Here is a 6,428-nt window from a genome sequence, read left to right as displayed (position 1 = left end):
ACTGGGTGTTATGCACAAACAATGAATCGTGGAACACTTCATCTAAAACTAATGATGTAATGTATGGGGATTAACATAAGAATAAAAAAAATAAATAAAAAAAATAAAAGCTGTTGCAGGAGAGCTCAAGGAGGGGAATGATATCACACATATAGTGATTGACAAGATTGTCAGCACAAAAGGTTATAAACATTATGTTTCCCATATGGGCCACAGCACCAAACACTCCCATCCCATAACCTCCCAACAAAAGGAGTAAACACACCTGAGGAGACATGGTGACTGTGTACAGCAGTGGTTTACAGATGGCGACATAGCGGTCATATGCCATCGCTGGCAGGATGTAGGATTCAGAAAAGACAAAAAAAAAGAAAGAAAGAAAAAGAGCTGAGTCATACACCCTGCATAGGAAATGATGTTCTTCTTGGAGACAAAACTCATTAGCATTTTGGGGATGATGGCAGTAGAGAAACTAAAATCTATGAAGGACAAGTTGAAGAGGAAAAAGTACATGGGAATATGAAAGTGAGAATTCAGCCCAATCAGCGTTATCAGGCCCAGGTTCCCTACCACTGTGACCACATAGAAACCTAGAAACAGGAAGAAGAGGGGCATCTGGAGTTCTGGCTCATCTGTTAAGCCTGCGAGGACAAAATCTGTCACAGAGGAGGCATTATCTGCAGCCATTGTCCTCTAGGAGGGTCTGTAAGGGAAAAAGAAACAAGTCACTAGACAGAGAGAAGGCTACACACCATGGAAGTGCAGGGAGTAACGGAGAAGACAAGGTTAGGAACATTTACTGAGTACTATGGGATAGGCTCTGTTCTAAATGCTGTGTGGCATTATGATTATCCCCATTTCACAGATGAGGACGCTGCACCTAAGTGACTTGCACAAGTCCCAATGCTGTTAAGTTACAGTAGAAGGTGAACTCGGGTGGTCTGGCTCCTGGGGTTTGAGGTTTTACCCCCTCTGCTACAGGACAGACCAGGTCAGGCAGGCACTCACCCTCCTTCTGCTTGGAGTCACAATGCTGTTCTCCACTAGCTCTCATCCATCTCTTTCATGGACACTCAAACGGCCCTGGTGAACAGAAAGTGACAACTCAGAGCTCAGACCCTCTGCTTCTGCTTCTCTACTTTGAGGATCAAAACTCTAATTGTCTTGCTGAGCTGAAGAACTTGATCTGATTGTAGCTTTGGCCCAAGTCTCTTGTCCAAATTCTAGGCATGAGACAGCATCCTTTCCTAATGCCCATGATAACACGAGACTAAAGAGTTTTATTCTGGATTGGAGATCTCAGTGATGTAGTTACAGAGACTCCCTCAGGATCACTGCTCCAGAGACCCTCCCCTCTAAGGAAGATGAAAGGTTTGTGTAAGCCCTTGATAATGCTTGATGTGGTTTTTAATGACCTGTGGTTACATTTTTCACTGTGATTACATCTTTTTAAGCTATTAATTATACCAAAGCACCATGGGAAAAAATAGTAATTACTACCTTGTATTGAACCCTTACTGTTTATCAAATAGTGTATTGATCCAGCACCCTCATATGAAGGATCCAAAGCAATGCACAAAAAATAGTACCTTGTTTATTCCTCACAACAGCCTTATATATTAGACCTATAAATATCCACTTTAAAAGTGAGAAGTACACACAGCTTGTAGGTTCCAGAATCTTGAGTCAAACTATGATCTACCCAACTCCAAACTTCATAGGGGCCAGGGACCTTTCTGAGCTTCTTAAGCAAACACAAGGTATTTAATGTATGTTACTAACAATGCCTAATTTTGTCTCCAGACACCACTCCTGCCTACTACAACTACTGCACACATTGTCAAAATCGTTCTCAGGAAGTGATTTCATTCATACAGAGACTAATAAAGTTTTGCATGGCAACTTACACTCAATGCCTTTTACCAGGGGCCCTTAATATTAAGGAAGACAGATTTCATACCCAAAAAAGAAATCTTGATTTGGGGTAATTTGAGCTTCAGTGTGCCAGTGGATTAAATAGGTTTTTGGTCCTGGATTCATGGCAAAAGTCCTCTTACAGAAGTTACTAAGTCCAAACACAAAAGCAGAAATCCATTTTCCTCCAGAAAAGTTCTACTAAAATCACTGCACGCACGCCTCTGTGTGTTTGTGTGTGCACACACATCCGTGAGGACTTGCTCACCCTCAGCTAAGACTCAGCAATGATGCCTCATCTTTTGATTTACACTTAGAATTAACATGTCCCAGAGTAACTCCAGTAATCCTAATCCTTGTTCTCAATCCCACTGCACAAATGCTATAAACAGAAAAAAACAACTCATTAAAATGAATGAAATTAAGCTCTCCTTGAGAACCAAGTACAGAGAAGTTGAGGGTTCTCTGAAACCTCTAGGGGAATTTTGTTGCTTCAGAGACAGTTGCCATGGCAACCTCATTTCCAAATGTATCTTAAACAGGGCTTCTCTAAAGTCCTGTTACCTGATGACTTGCTCCAGTACAGCAGAGAACAAAAAAGCTGTTTTGCCCTTTCCATTTGTACAGTACTGTTGCCTTTCCAAAACTAGAATCTCTGAAATGGCTTTCTTCTTATATTTGTTTCTAACTTAAACTATACATTATAAATACAACCTTACAGGACATATGAAGATTTACATACAGTAAAATGCCTTTGCATATATGTCTCATGCATGTGCATTGGCTCTCAGACTTCTAGTAGACCATCAAAGTTGCACAAGTATGGTCCCAAATCAATCCTACGTATCATAGGATTCCCAGCTTCAATAAGAAGCACAAACCTGGCCAGAGAGAAGAGATGGCACCTGACTGGCCTCCATGTGAAATAGCTTTGATTAGCTCCTGAGAAAATAGAATTCAACTCATCTTTCAGTAATCATATGTGTCTGTATATTGTTACTGTTAAATTGATTTTTTTCATTGTTCCAGGATGGTTTTTTAATTTTAATTTTTTATTTAAATTCAATTTAGTTAACATATAGTATATTATTAGTTTCAGGGGTAGAATTTAGTGATTTATCAGTTGCATATAATACCTACTGCTCATTACATCAAGTGCCCTCCTTAATGCCCATCACTCAGTTACCCCATTGTTAAATTGATTTTAATAAACTTATTTGGCAATGTAATATGTGAGTTCGGGGATACAAAAAACAAACCAAAAAAAATAAGCAAACAAACAAAAAACACAAAAAGTAAAGTACATGGTTTGTTGCCAGAAAGAAGCTTATAGTCTAATAGAGGCATCACCTATATAGGCTGTTTTTCCTATTTCTGTCCCGTCATCCCTTCATAGCTCACATTTCCCAGGGTTCATCTCTCAAATTTCCACACTATCTCTACTTCCTTTAATTCTTTTTTTCTTTTTTTAATTAAAATTCAATTAGCCAATATATATAGTACATCATTAGTTTTTGATGTAGTGTTGAATGATTCATTAGTTGCTTCCTTAAATTCTTGATGAGCTCCTTCATTTCGTGGCTTCCACAATCCCTCCATATAAATGGCTCTCAAATTTGTGTCTTTATTTCTCCATTCTCTATTAAGTTCCTTTCCTGTGTACCCAACAGGATTTTTTTTTCTGGATATTTCAAGAGACTGTCCTGTGGTCATCTCTGAACTCATCAAGTACATAAACACATGTTCCTATCTCCAAAAGTAGATGTTCTCTCAACCTCTCCATTATTTATCTGAGTATAACCAATGGTGAAGAGGTAGAGAGTAGAATTCATAAATTCTAAGCCTAGTTTTCCTAGGGCAGTCCCACCAGAAATTATTAATAGCTTTCTCTTTCACTCTGAAATATATCCTAGTTGAGTGAGAAGTATTCAGAGCATAAACTCCAGAATCTGGTGGACCTCAGCATAAATCCTAGTTCTGTGTCTTAGTAGCTGTGTGATCTTTTGAAATTTGACTTTTCTGTAAGTTTCTAATTTTTAATCTTAAAATGAGAAAAAGAACCACCCCTCAAAGTGTTATTTTAATGAGTAAATGATGTACCTTCTGGCACAAAGAAGATACAAAAAGCAGTTTCTTAAAATGATTTATTTTTATGTATATTATTCTTAAAGATTTATTACATAAATAAAATTTATTATTTATTATACTAGTAGTAATAACTGTATCCTTGGCTGAAAGCAGTTTCAGAATGGGCTGGAACAGAAAGAAACCAAAGGCAGGGAAGTCAATTTAAAAGCTTTACATGAGCATGGGGCACCTGGCTGGCTCAGTTGGAAGAACATGTGACTGAATCTTGGGGTTGTGCATTCAATTTCCACATTGGTTGTAGAGACTACCTAAAAATAAATAAAACTTTAAAAAAACACTTTACACAAATAGTATAAACAAAAAAAGATAAACAGTGCCACATATTATGATATTATGATGAAAAACCAAACAGGATTTCATATCTATATGGCTTGAGAGAGAACAACAGAAAAGCGGCACAAATCAAATTTGGTTGTTTCCAAACCCAACCTGTGACAGAAATGGGAAAAGGAGGTGGAAGGATAAAGAGCTGGATTTTAGACAAGATCATCAAATGCTGGTGGGACTTCCAAACAACAACGATCAGAAAGAAGTAGAAAATGGAAAATCAGGGGCACCTGGGTGGCTCAGTTCTTAAGCGTTTGCCTTCAGCTCAGGTCATGATCCCAAGATCCTTGGATCGAGCCCCGCATCCGGCTCCCTGATTTGCAGGAAGCCTGCTTCTCCCTCTCCCACTCCCCCTGCTTGTGTTCCCTCTCTCGCTGTTTCTCTGTCAAATAAATAAATAAAATCTTATAAAAAAAAGAGAGAAAATGGAAAATCAGAGACAATAAAAGAGATTGAGATATAAATTGTGCGATCACCTGAATAGAGGAGATCACAGAAAAAATAGGAAAATGGCTTCAAGGAGTTGTGTTTAAAGACAGAATAGTTAGGGGTAACGTTTGAACCTTTCAAAAATGCCAAAAGATAAAGGAAGAAAGAAATTGGCCAACAAAAATGTCAAAAAAAGCAAGCATAGCAGTTAAGAGCAAGAACTGGGGGACGCCTAGGTGGTTAGTCAGTTTAGCTTCCAGACTCTTGGTTTGTCTCAGGTCTTGATCTCAGGGTTGTGAGACTGAGCCCTGAGTTGGGCTCTGTGGTCAGCAGGGAATCTGCTTGAAGATTCTCTCCCTCTGCCCCTTCCCCCCACTCTCTCTCACACTCTCTTTCTCTCTCCCAAATAAATAAATAGATATTAAAAAAAAAGAGCAAGAACTGGGGAAAACAAACTTAGAATTAAACCCTAATATCTATAATATATATATAATATCTATAATATATAATATAATAATAATTATATATATAATTATAAATATAATTAATATAATATAATATAATATAATATAATATAATATAATATATATAATATAATTGCAAGTCTATTCACTATAATATCTATATTCCTTATTTCCTGGGTGAACCTGAGTAACTTAACCTAATTAATACTTAGTGTCCCAATCTAAAACACAGGATTAAATAAATAAATAAATAAAATAAAAAATAAAAAATTTAAAAACAGGACAATAATACCAAACTGGCAGATATTTGTGAGGACTGAATTATACTCCCATGAATATTCATTTAGTAAATATTAGTTGAGTTCACAAAATGTCAGAGAGGTCAAGGTAGAGAAAAAAATTTATTTTATTTATTTGACAAAGCGAGAGAGCACAAGCAGGGGGAGCAACAGAGGGAGAGGGAGAAGCAGGCTCCCCACTGAGCAGGGAGCCCGATGCAGGGGCTGGAGCCCGATGCAGGGGCTCGATCCCAGGACCCTGGGATCATGACCTGAGCTGAAGGCAGAGGCTTAACCGACTGGGCTAACCAGGTGCACAAGGTAGAGATTTTAAGAGTAAGGGATAAATAATGTTGATGTAGGAGAGAACATTAGGTTTCAAAGCCAATGGCCAAGAAAGAATTCTTGAGACATCTTTGGTGCAAAAAGGTGATTTTGTTAAAGCATGGGGACGGGGCCCATGGGCAGAAAGAGCTGCAGTGGGGTCATGTGTGGCCCATTATATACTTGGGAGGGGGTTAGAGATAGCATAAGTCTCTAAGGAATTTTGGAAGCAAGGTTTCCAGGACCTTGAGGGGGCTAGCTGTTGTCAGGAAAAGGTAAACAATGTCCACAATAGCCAAACTATGGAAAGAGCCAAGATGTCCATCGACAGATGAATGGATAAAGAAGATGTGGTGTATATATACAATGGAATATTATGCAGCCATCAAAAGGAATGAAATCTTGCCATTTGCAACGACGTGGATGGAACTGGAGGGTATTATGCTGAGCGAAATAAGTTAATCAGAGAAAGACATGTATCATATGACCTCACTGATATGAGGAATTCTTAATCTCAGGAAACAAACTGAGGGTTGCTGGAGCG

At 38.3% G+C, this 6,428-nt stretch overlaps 1 pseudogene across 1 annotated transcript; it reads right to left on the bottom strand.

The window, feature by feature from the left end:
* Positions 1-70: 70 nt before the first annotated feature.
* LOC102733011 (olfactory receptor 8B12-like) lies at positions 71-5,345 on the bottom strand (annotated as a pseudogene). The gene is made up of 2 exons (XR_014141651.1): positions 1,009-5,345; positions 71-703 (listed from the first exon to the last, which is right to left on the bottom strand). The product of XR_014141651.1 is annotated as an olfactory receptor 8B12-like (transcript).
* Positions 5,346-6,428: the final 1,083 nt, after the last annotated feature.

The sequence above is a fragment of the Leptonychotes weddellii genome, unplaced genomic scaffold, assembly GCF_054177405.1.
Source record: "Leptonychotes weddellii isolate Sample4059 unplaced genomic scaffold, ASM5417740v2 HiC_scaffold_12101, whole genome shotgun sequence".
NCBI classification, from domain to species: Eukaryota; Metazoa; Chordata; class Mammalia; order Carnivora; family Phocidae; genus Leptonychotes; species Leptonychotes weddellii.
This window is presented reverse-complemented; position numbering and strand designations above follow the sequence as displayed.